The sequence below is a fragment of the Scyliorhinus canicula genome, chromosome 4 (assembly GCF_902713615.1).
Source record: "Scyliorhinus canicula chromosome 4, sScyCan1.1, whole genome shotgun sequence".
NCBI lineage: Eukaryota > Metazoa > Chordata > Chondrichthyes > Carcharhiniformes > Scyliorhinidae > Scyliorhinus > Scyliorhinus canicula.
The window spans coordinates 147,165,862-147,177,467 of record NC_052149.1 but is presented as its reverse complement, the minus strand read 5'-3'; the positions used below and the strand labels follow the sequence as shown (position 1 = coordinate 147,177,467).

General features: G+C 43.2%; 1 pseudogene; it reads right to left on the bottom strand.

The window, feature by feature from the left end:
• Positions 1-1,663: 1,663 nt before the first annotated feature.
• On the bottom strand, positions 1,664-2,333 carry LOC119964259 (annotated as a pseudogene).
• Between the last annotated feature and the right edge of the window lie 9,273 nt (positions 2,334-11,606).

Genomic DNA, 11,606 nt, shown 5'->3' with positions numbered 1-11,606 from the left:
TGGATTATCTCTTTTGGTGGAAATGGCTGACTCAGGAATGGTGGGGGGGTGGGGGTGGAGGTGGAAGGGTGGTGTACAGGGTGGAGTGGGTGGAAGCCCCCCAATTTGGCTGGTCACTTGAGAAGTAAGAGGGTTGAACGGCCCAGTAAAAAGCTTGTGGATATTCTCACCTGAAAAGTTTGAATGCTGATGTGGTGTTTCTGCAGGAGACACATTTGCAGGTCAGGGACTGGACACGGTTTAGGAAGGGTTGGGTGGGACTCGTATTCCACTCAGGTCTCGATGGTAGGGCCCGGGGGATTGCAGTTTCAAACAATAAAAGGGTTCCTTTTACGGCTGCATAGATCCTGGCGGACCGGAACAGGAGACTCGTGATTATCAGTGGGTCCTTGGCATGCACCTCAGCAGTCCTAGTTAATGAGTGTATGTGTATGTTCCTAATTGAAATTATACAGCTTTTATTAGAAAGTTGGGTGACCTTGTTTCACCTTTTGAAAAACCAGTTTTCTGGCTGGTCTATGAGACACCAACTCTTTCAGCCTTTTGAAGCGATGCTTCCTACTCCTTGTGGGGGGTGGCCTTATTGCCGATGCTTGTGTCTTCACTGTCACGGCTGCTACCCAGTCGACCAACTGTGTCCTCGACTCTTCTCTTACCCTTCCTTCTCTTTTTTTATAATCAGCTCTTTCCTTCTCCTTTTCTTCTTAGCTTTAGTGGCATCGTCCGTGAAGTTGGTGTGCTTCACACTCACATCTTCCTGTGCACCTCGAGCATCATTTTGGCCAAGGGATTAGCTGTTTCTGGATCCCTTGCTGTAATAGCTGCTTCTAGATCTTTTGCTGCAATAGCTGCTTTTGAAATGTCTGCTGTAGGAGCTGTTTCTGGAACTGTTGCTGTACTAGCTGCTTCTGGATCTTCTGCTGTCGTAGCTGTTTCTGGATCTGCTGCTGTAATAGCTGCCTCTGGATCTTCTGCTTTAATAGCTGTCTCTGATTTGTCTGCTATGAAAGCTGTTTCTGGCTCTTCTGCTATAATGGCTGATTCTGGAGCCTTTGTTGGATTGAGGTGTTTTAGTTGATGTATGGTACTTATGCTCAAACGCTGTACTGTATGCCCATTAACTGGTGAGGCATCTAATGTCAGCATGCTTTTGAACGCTTTCGCAATTGCAGGCAAGTTTGCGACTTCAGGAATGACCTGCAAACTCTCGCATTGCAGTATCTTAGCTGGATCAATGTCCTCAACATTAGGCATTACTTTTGTATTTTAGGCTCCATTAGTGGCTCACCTCATCTGATATGATGAAACATGCTTCGTCTGTTGTAGAACTGCACGAGAATGTATCCATCTGTTCTTGCTGCAAGTGTTTTGATGGACTGGCCTCGCGTAATTGGGAATACACTGCAGGAACTATTCCGTGGTCTTCGGATAATTCATCATACTTCTCTGGAGCCAATTTCTCCAAAATGGGGATTATTTCTTCAGTTACCAGTTGGCTGTTCGCAGTTCCTTTACTTTCAGCTAATTTGTCTGCTGTTGCAATCTCACCTTTAGCCTCTACACATTCCATCTTAGAACTTTCACACTCATCGTTGTCCTGCACAGATTGGATGCCACTTGTTATCACCTCGTCACTAATGCCAAATACACTAAATAAACTTTCTTAGTCTTCGTCTTCTAGCTCATCAACTGATTCTTCACCTTTCTCATTGTAATCATCATCATCGTAATCATAATAATCATCATCATTGCCGTAATCACCAGCATCGTAATCATCATCATCGTCTGCAATAGCTTCTCCTGTGAAGTGTAACACTGCTCGTGGAATAATGTTTTCATGCAGGAAGTAACCAATTTCAAAGTCAGCAGCGAGTCTTGCTGCAGAACCTTCATCCAGCTCTCCATGCTCTGGAACGTCAAGAGGACTACAAAACTCACGGAAGGAGTCATTTGGTACAGTTTTCATCACTGTTCTACCAGTGCCCCGACCTTTTGCTTCTGCTTCATTTTAATGGTTTCAGTGTGACATTTCTTCCTTTCTTCCAGTCGATCTGGCACCCTGTGCATCCTTTGATGTCTGGTTCATCAAAGAAGAAAAAGTCTGACTCATCAGGCTGCGACTCCATCTGGTATGTTTTTGTCGCTGCTTCATTTGTGAAATACTCATTTGGCTCAAACTTAAACTCCAGAGTAAAACTCATTGGCTGTCCAGGACCTGAAAATTTCACCTTTAATTCTTGTAAATGATTTAAGATCCTGTATCATGTCACTGAGAAAATCCACATTTTTGAAGACCGTTAACCAGAATTCTGAATTCCTTTTGGCTCCTCCATCTCTTCATCTGGTTTATCTTCCTCCAGCTTGACTTTTGCTTTTATCTCATCGGATCACTGTGCCACTTCATCTCATTGCCATTTGTAATCATCCTCTATCACAGCGCTGTCTGGAATTACAGCCACTCAACTAGGTTCAGTGCCTCACACTCTTCCACTCCTACTATAAACTCCCATTCCATGTCCACAATGGAAAAAGTTATGGTGTGACTTCTGTTGTGTACCCATGCTTTGAGCTCACATGTGCTTAACATCGCAATCTCCTTCCCATTGTAGGCTCTCAGCAGATTTGTTTGATTGACGCTGTCAGCCTATTCAAACCTGACCAAATGATAAGGTTGGCCCTCGCTCCTGTGTTGAGTTTTCATTTAATTAAAGTCCCATTCAGCATTAATGGAGTTGTCCATCTGTCTTTCATGGTATCAGCATCACCATCACTATTACCACAATGGTAAGAAAAACTTTTTTACTTTGCATATTCGGCCTCATCATGTCCTCAATCGAAATCCGATCAATGAAAAACAGTTCTTCAATGCACATCTCATCAATCACATTGACTGAGCCTGTTTGCTCCACTGTTGGACGTGAAAAACATTGCCTCGCAAAGTGATTTGTTCTGCCACACTTGGAACACACCTTCCCAAATGCCGTGGCCCATGGCGATTGTGGATCGCTGGCACAAAATGGCAGATCTAGTTGGCCATTAAAAATGTCCGCCCGCACTGGGACTACGTTTCTTATTGGAATGCGTCACTAAGCTTATGGCGCTGGTGCCTTCTTCCACACTGGCCCCAAAATGTTTCAGGATGAGCGTACTAATCTGCTGTGCAGCTAGCTCACTTGCATAACAAATCATGATAGCATTTTCTAATTGGAGCTCTTCTTCCTTCTATAGCCTCTCACGTACCTTATCATTCGATATCCCAAACACGATCTGATTGCGGATCATCGGTGACTTTAATGTACTAAAATTTCACGTTTACGCCTTCAACTGCAAGTTGGTTTGAAAACTGTCGAAACATTCACCTGCCTGAGTATGCGTGCGAAACATATACCACTTGAATGTTTCATTTCTTTTTGGGGAGCAATGTCAATCAAAGTATTTTATTATTTCATCGTACATTTTGCTTTCTGCTTCGCTGTTGAATGCAAAGGTATTGTAAATTTCAAAGGCTTGAGGACCTGCTACCGTGAGCAGCGACACAATATGCCTCTCATCAGGCTGTGCCTGCAGGCCAAGGGCTGTAACACAGAGCTTGAATTGCTGCTTAAAAACACGGCAATTCTCATCTACATTACCGGTGACTTGAAGCTAGTGAGGTGCCTTCAGACCTTCCATCTCTAACTTCACAGTCGTTCCATGTGTTGAGTTCCAGTTGCCCATAGTTTACCAGATTGGTGGAAGAATTTTCTTTTTTCTTTATTGATCTTTTTCATCCCGTCTTCTCCATAGCTATCTTCGCTTGTTCAACACTCGTGGTACCTCGTTATGTTGTGTTGTGGCCGTGATAAAGATGCTCACAGAAGATCTAGTTCTTTGACTAGTAAGAAAGTTTATTAACAAAATGAACATGTGGAAAGATAATTAACTATAATACAAATGGTAACGAATAAGTGAATTCTCCTGGAGCTACTTCTAATGCGATGTCCTCCAGTGCATTTTTCAATCAACTGCCGATCTGTGGAGTCACTTGGTTAATCCTGTCCCCACCTGCTGGTCGGAGGTTGTACATGCAACTAAATATATTGCTATGCATATGCATATGCATATCACTGCAGTTGGCAGACAAAGGATTTTGTGAGCGCAAATCCTCCGCCATTGGGGAGTACATTATGTTTAACAAGAATGAGTCTTTCTCACCTTTCACATTGTCAGAGGCTCTCAGGTGGTCATTAGGGGGAAGATAATTTCTTACAAGTCACACAAGGGCAGGACTGGGAGGGTGCAGCAGCAGAGGCTGATGGATTCCATCCTATATTTGGATCGCCAGTACTCACTTGCCCCTACACCAGAGTTGCCGGCGAGTAGGAAAAAGTAGCAGATGCAATTTGAGCTACTCTCAACTGGTAAAGCAGTGAGTTAGTTGCGGCACTTGAGGGGAACATTCTATGGACACTGGGAGAAGGCCAGTTGCCTTTTAGTGCACCGGCTGAGGTGGCAGGCTGCATCCCAGGAGATTATGCAGGTAAGGAACTCGGTTGGCAGGTTGGCTTCCACCCCACCGAAGGTTAATGCAGTGTTTGAAGCCTTTTATCAAAGTCTGTACAGAACTGACCCCCTAGAGGACAGATCGCCGATGATGCAGTTTTTGGAAGGGTTGGCCTTCCTGGCAGGAAGCGAGAGAAGGGAGGAGTTGGAATCCCAATTGGGCTCTGAGGAGTCGGGCAAAGCTCTGGGCCCGGATGGTTTTCCTGTTGAATTCTTTTTTTAAAAATATTTTTATTCTCCATTTTCATATTTTCTTCAGAATTTACACCCCACCAACAAACAGTAAACGGTAACGAATACAATGTCAATCCCCTTATTAACAACAACAATCCCATCCTCCCACCAAACCCCCAAACAACGGCCCACCTGACAATATTTTTTTTTTTTTTTTTATAAATTTAGAGTACCCAATTATTTTTTCCAGTTAAGGGGCAATTTAGCATGGCCAATCTGCCTATCCTGCAGATTTTTGGATTGTGGGGGTGAAACCCACGCAGACACAGGGAGAACGTGCAAACTCCACACGGACAGTGACCCAGGGCCGGGATACGAACCCGGGTCCTCAGCGCCATAGGCAGCAATGCTAACCACTGTGCCACCGTGCTGCCCCCACCTGACAATATAAGCATCAAATAAGACGAAACCTCCCAAGGAGGAAAAAAAGGAAAAATGAAAAAGGAATCAGGATTCGCCTATGGTCACCATTGACATATATAGTCCACTCCCCCCCAACCCCCCCCCCTAATATTCAATGCCATCCAATCCCCGAAAGAGTATCGTAAATGACACCCATAAATTGTAGACAGCCCCCACCACCCTCTCCCAGACTCCTCCCCTCCACTTCCTCTTGTAAGCTCCTCCCCACAACCTCGTTTCCTTCCCCCAACTTTTCACCCTGGCTAGACTCACCTGTTCTACCAGGTTCCGATGGCCGCAGCCCCTCTCTCCACCTCACTCCCGTTCACTGGCCGGCTTAAACTGGCCAGCGTGGAGGCGCCCACCCAGGTCTCCTTCCCCCTTCCCCGGTCCCAGGAAAACCAAGAAATCCCCTTTAGTACACAACCCCAACATACACACCCAAGCCCCCCAAAAAACATAATTGGAAATAAAAGTTGACTCATTTAGTACATACACCAACACGCAGCGAAAAAATAAAGTTACGTGAGGCGACATCGGTACATGACCATTTCCCAATTCTGCCACAGTCCTTCTGCCTTTGCAAACTCCTCCGCTGCTTCTGCCATCCCAAAATAAAAGTCCGTGGATTTGCAGGTCACCCTCAACTTAGCTGGATATACTATGCCACACTGCACCTTGCTGATGTACAGTGCCTTCTTCACCCGGCTGAAGGCAGCCCGCATCCTCGCCAACTCCACCGTAAAGTCCTGGTATATCCGTATACCAGCTCCAGCCCACTGCACCACCCGCTTCTGCTTTGCCCAACACAGGACCTTTTCCTTCATGCTATATCTGCGGAAGCACACAGTTACTACTCTTGGCAGCTCACTTGCCTTTGGTATAGGCCTCCACGACCGATGACCCCGATCCAGTTCATATCGAGAGGGATCGTCCCCCTCCCCTAATAGCTTTGCCAACATTGTGGCAAAATACTCCGTCGGCCTCGGGCCTTCCACGCCTTCGGGCAGACCCACAATCCTCAGATTCTGCTGCCTGGATCTGTTTTCCAGGTCTTCCATTTTGACTCGCAGACCCTTGTTGGTCTCTATCATCTTCCGCAACACCTTCCCCATCGAGGTGAATTGATCACTGTGCTGCGATAATGCCTCTTCCACTTCCTTCAGTGTCTCACCTTGCTCTCGCACCTCCACCGCTGCGCTTGATACTGCCGCCATCACCGGGGCAATCGGCTCCTCCACCAGCACTTTCAATATCGCCCCCACCTCCTTCTTCATCGCTTCCATGTGCTTTGTGAACTGTTTTTCAAGTTCCGCAGCCACCACCTTGGTCATTTCTTCCTCTGTGAGCGATGCGGCCTCCCCTGGTGCTCCAGCCTCCGCTTTCCGTACAGTTCACGTGCCAACTTTTCCACTCACCGGCGGACTTTCATTAACCCCCTTTTTCATGGCCATTTATTTTTCCAAACTTGGACATTTCTCCTCCCTGTTCCTTCTTACAGCTTTTTCAGCCTCTGTTGCCCCGGTACCGGGCGTTAAAATCCCTTTCCTGCTAAGTTCTGTAAGAAATTTGCAGGGCAGTTTAACCAAATAATATTGGACATGTTTAATGATTCCTTGTCACGGGGGGTATTGCTGATTACATTGGCGCAGGCCTCTGTTTCCCTGATGTTGACTAAGGTAAGGTCCTTACAGAGTGTTGGTCGTATCAGCCTATCTCATTGTTGAATGGCGCTGCTAAATTGCTGGCTGAAGTGTTGGCAATGCGATTGGAGCCCTGCCTTCCAGGGGTGATTTTGGAAGAGCAGAGGTGTTTTGTCAAGTGTCGGAAGTTGTCGACCAATATACATTGTCATGTGAGAGTACCTTTAAGAAATGAGTGTTAATAAATGGGTGTGTATATAAATATCTGTAGTGAGAGTACCTTTAAGAAATGGATGTTTACTACTGCAGTAATGTCAGAGAGTGGGTGGAGATGGGCTGTCTGTCAGCGTCTTACTTTCATTTTAGGCTGTTTGCTGCAGGGTGTGTTTTAGTTTTGTTTTCAGAGCTGGATAGCTGCAGTCACAGCCAGAAGGGGCATTAGTCTTTCTCTGTAATCTAAAAACTGTAAATCAATCCTGGTGATTTAAAACTAATAACAGTAGTGACTTTAACCTGATGTGCTTCTGGTAAAAGGTGTTTTAAGTCTTATGGATGTTAAAAGGAAAGCTTAAAAGTTTACTTAGTGTTGTATTCTTTGGGGGTTGTATTTGAATTAATTGTTGATCAGATGTTCACTGTCTGTTTTTAAAAAGGTTAACTTGAGTTCATTGTATAAATATTGTTTTAATTTAAAAGTACTGTAAAGCTCTGTTTGCACCACATCTGTAGAGTGGACCATGTGCTCCCCATAACCACAATCTATTAAAAGTCGTGGGTCAGGTGAACTCCATGATATACTTTGGGGTTCTCTAAATCCTGGCACATAACAAATTGGGGGCACGTCCAAGATAAAAGTCTATATACTGGATTGGCTTTGTGTACTTAAAGATTGTGAGGGGTGAGCATATTATGTTTCTTTTCAGGTGTGGTATTTTGGTTTCAATAGGGAGTGTGTTGTGGACAATGGCTCTTTCAGAGGCTCTGAAGTTTTTGGGGGTGGAGACGGTCACACGCAGTACCTTACGGACAGAGACTAAAAGCAGACTGTTAGATTTGGCAAACACATTGCAGTTAACATTACCTGACAAAATGTGAAAAGATGAAGTCATTATGGCGGTGGCTATGCATTTAAAGTTCCCTGAGATACAGTTTGACTCATTGAAAATGGCAGAAATTCAATTACAAATTAAACAGATGGAACATTAGAAAAATTAATGCGACTTGAATACAAGAGAGAGGAAAAAGAAAGAGAGCGAGAAAGAGGTAGAGAGGGAAAAGAAAGAGAGAGAGAGGAAAAAGAAAGGGAGAGAGAGGAAAAAGAAAAGGAGAGAGAAGAAAGGAGAAAAGAAAGAATAGCCCTAGCAGAACAAAAAGAAAGAGAAAGGGAGATACAGGTCAGGGAAAAAGATAAAGAGAGAGAGTTTGAACTTTAGAAAATGACCATGAAACATGATAGTATGTTAAAATTGGCAGACGTAAAGGGAAACGTACAGTTGGATGATAATGATGAGAATATTGAGAAAGAGCGTCAAAGTCGAAGGTTTGGTGGGGATCTATTTAAATATGTCCAAGCATTGCCAAGGTTCGATGAGAAGGAGGTAGAAGCCTTTTTCATTTCATTTGAGAAGGTAGCTAAACAAATGAAATGGCCACAGGACATGTGGGTATTACTGATTCAAACAAAGCTGGTAGGTAGGGCTAGTGAAGTGTTTGCATCACTACCGGAGAAGGTATCTGGGATGTATGAGGAGGTGAAAAAATCCATCTTAGGTGCATACGAACTGGTGCCTGAAGCCTACAGACAAAGGTTTAGAAATTTAAGGAAATAATTTGGTCAAACACACATGGAGTTTGAAAGGCTCAAACAGAGTAATTTTGATAGCTGGATAAGGGTTTTGAAAATAGACCAAACCTGTGAAGCTCTCAGAGAAATTATACTTTTGGCGGAGTTTAAAAGTTCAATTCCTGAGGTAGAGAGAACTCATGTGGAAGAGCAGAGGGTTAAAACTGCGAGATTAGTAGCAGAAATGGCAGATGATTATGAATTGTTCATAAATCAAAGCTTGGTTTCCAACATCAGTTTCAGCCTGTGAGGGATAGAAACTGGGGACATGAGAAATACTTAAGTAGTAAAAGCAAAGGTGACCTGATGGGAGATAATAAGGAGAGTGTACCTCAGATTAAAAAAGAAATCCAAGAGGGTGGAAAAGAAATGAAAAGTTTCAAATGTTTTCACTGTAATAAACTAGGCCATGTAAAGTTCCAGTGTTGGTGGTTGAAGAAAAGCACTGGGAAGGCTGATGTGGTAGAACAGGATAAGACAGTGGGGTTTGTTAAAGTGGTAAAGGAAAGCCCAAGTGAAGCGAAGGAGGTGCAAAAGATTTTACAGCCTGGTCAAGAGGTGATTGATAAGAAGGTGCCAGATCTCTTTAAAGAATTTACTTCTGTGGGTAAAGTTTACTCATGTGCAACAGGAGGAGCAGGTAAAGAGATATGGGAGCTAGTCAATCTTTAATGGTAAGAGATGAGGAGTTATGTAGTTTGGGAAGAATGTTGCCGGAAAAGGTGGTAATATGTGGAATTCAGCGTGAGAGGAGTAGTGTTCAATTATATAAGGTAAGGTTGGAAAATCCAGTGAAGAGTGATGAAGTGGTAGTAGGAGTAATAGAGAAACTATCTTGTCCAGGAATACAGTTTATCTTGGGTAATGATATAGCTGGATCGCAGGTGGGAGTGATGCCTACTGTGGTTGATATGCCAGTGCAAAATCAGACAACTGAAGTATTAAAGGACGAATATCCTGGAATTTTTCCGGCTTGTGTAGTAACAAGGTTGCAAAGTCACAGGTTAAGACAAGAGGAGAAATCAGAGAGTGAAGATAAAGGTGAAGTGCAATTATCAGAAACGATTTTTGATCAGATGGTTGGAAAAGAACACAAACAGGTGGGGGAGACCGTTTTGTATGCAGGCGGATGAAAAGTGGGCAGAAGTACATCAGGTAGTATTGCCAGTAGGGTATAGAAAGGAGGTGTTCCGAGTTGCACATGATGTACCAGTGGGAGGTCATTTGGGAATAAGGAAAACTCAAGCTAAAATCAAAAAACATTTTTATTGGCCTGGACTACATAAAGATGTAGTTATTTTTTGTCAATCATGTCACACATGTCAAGTGATAGGGAAACCTCAAGCAGTGATAAAACCAGCGCCCTTAATACCCATTCCAGCATTTGAGGAACCTTTTACAAGGGTCCTAATTGATTGCGTAGGACCGCTTCCTAAAACAAAAAGTGGGAATCAATATCTTTTGACTATAATGGATGTGTCTACTAGGTTTCCAGAGGCCATTCCAGTACGTAATATTACAGCAAAAAAGATTGTGGAGGAGTTACTTAAATTCTTTACTAGATATGGACTACCCACAGAAATACAATCGGACCAAGGATCAAATTTAACCTCAAGGTTATTCAAAGAAGTTATGGATAGATTAGGAATGAAACAATTTAAATCAACTGCGTACCATCCAGAATCGCAGGGAGCGTTAGAAAGGTGGCATCAGACATTAAAGACAATGTTGAGGGCTTATTGTGACGATTATCCAGAGGTTGGGATAAAGGAATTCCATTCGTACTGTTTGCAATTAGGGATGCACCTAATGCGTCAACCAAATTTAGTCCTTTTGAACTAATTTTTGGTCATGAGGTAAGAGGACCACTTAAATTGATCAAGGAAAAATTGGTGAGTGAGAAATCAGAAATTACATTATTGGATTATATGTCAGATTTCAGGGAACGATGAAATAGAGCAGGTGAATTGGCTAGACAGCATTTAAAAGTTGCACAAAATGTGATGAAACGGGTAGCAGACAAGAAATCCACAGTTTGTAGCTTTGCAAGTGGAGATAAAGTTTTAGTGTTGTTACCAGTGGTAGGTGAACCTTTAAAAGCAAGGTTTTGTGGACATTATCAGATTGAAAAGAAATTAAGTGAGGTGAATTATGTGATTAAAAACACCAAATAGAAGGAAGACTCACCGAGTGTGTCATGTGAATATGCTTAAAACGTACTTTGAAAGGGAAGGAGAGAAAAAGGAGGAGGTTTTAATGATTCTAACTCAAGGTGACGAACCAAATCCAGATGACTGTGAATTTGACATACCTCAAATTAAATTGGAAAATGAAGGTGTTCTAAAAAATTGGGATAAATTGTTGAGTAACCTTCCAGAGGAAAAATGGACTGACCTGGAAGAGTTATTGATATGACATGGGCAAGTTTGTGGAGCTAAATTGGGAAGTACTAAAATGGCTGTATGTGATGTAGATGTGGGAAATGCTATTTCAATCAAACAACATCCATACAGACTGAACCCTTTAAAATTGGCACAGGTTAACAAAGAGATTGAGAGCATGCTTAAATATGGCATAATTGAAGTGGGTCGCAGCCAATGGAGCTCACTCATAGTGATGGTACTAAAACCAGACAGCACCCAATGGTTGTGTGTGGACTATGGAAAGGTTAAGGCAGTTACAAGAATGGACTCTTATCCTATCCCACGTTTGGAGGATTGCATTAAGAAAGTGGGACAATCAGCTTTTATTTCCAAACTGGATTTACTTAAAGGTTACTGGCAGGTACCTTTATCCAAAAGGGCGAAGGAGATTTCAGCTTTTGTGACTCCAGGTGGTAAATACCAATTCAAAGTTATGCCATTTGGTGTGAAAAACGCCCCAGCCACATTTCAACGGTTAATTAACAAAGTTGTTTCAGGATTACACGATAGTGCGGTACA